Source organism: Camponotus floridanus, unplaced genomic scaffold (genome assembly GCF_003227725.1).
Source record: "Camponotus floridanus strain SB8 unplaced genomic scaffold, Cflo_v7.5 scaffold246, whole genome shotgun sequence".
NCBI classification, from domain to species: Eukaryota; Metazoa; Arthropoda; class Insecta; order Hymenoptera; family Formicidae; genus Camponotus; species Camponotus floridanus.
Genome location: NW_020229377.1, coordinates 196,917 through 197,990, shown reverse-complemented (window position 1 = coordinate 197,990; position 1,074 = coordinate 196,917).

Sequence of the window (1,074 nt, the reverse complement as noted above, 5' to 3'; positions counted from 1 at the left end):
TTCTCGTGAGTTATTAATGGATAGAAGAAGCAAGAAAATCGATTGTAAGCGACTTCGAAATTTTTCGATGATAGATCAAGTGCTTTGCGAAAATATTAAAAATTTGTACTATACATCGGAAAGAAAGGAGAGAGAGAGAGAAAGATCACAAAACTTATTTATATTGGAAATTTATTTAATATACATAAGCGTATTGTGTTCTTCGTATTATTACAGTTTTTGTATCATAAGAAAGAGAAAATAAAATTAAAGTTGAATACTGAATGTGCTCTAAAGTAAATCTCATCTAAATAAATAAATGCATAAATGTGCGCCCCACATTCCTCATGCAAAAAATACATAATATTAATTTTTATGTATTATTATTTTTAGATTTTATTCTTTTAAATTCTCTAGATGCACTTTTCATTTCTTCTCTCTTTCTTTCCAACTACTAAATATAGATCTATCATTTTTAATATAGATCTGTCATTTTTAGTGTACATTATTGCAGTAAGTGGAATAAAGAGCAAATCTTTTGGCACATTTAAAATGTACAGGAAAGTCAGTTTTATCTGATGCGTTTTTTTTCAATAGAAAATATCTGAAAAAATGCATACGTCTTTTTTAATCTTAGTCTTTCTAAATAAAAATTAGAATAATAAATTTGCAAAATAATTTGCTTTAATATATTTTTATTGCAAACATATGAAGCAAAAGTGCTCAAGGTGCATCACTATGAAAACATCGATAGAATAAAAAATAGATCAGTATACAAAAAAATTAAAATATTTACACTACATATTTGATATTTCTGCAAATATTTCCATTATTTTGAGATGATTTGTTTCATGATATATTGCAATAATTAATCCGGCTTTAGATTATATATATATATTTTTTTAATAACATGTAATATGATAAGATATATATATATATAATATATATATAATATATATATCTTATCAAAATAATCGAATGACATTAAATCCGTTTTTTTACAATAATAATTGGTAAAAAAATAAAAATACCGCTTCACATGTATCCTAGAAATAAATAAAAAATACAATCGAATACGAGTTCACTGGACAAAAG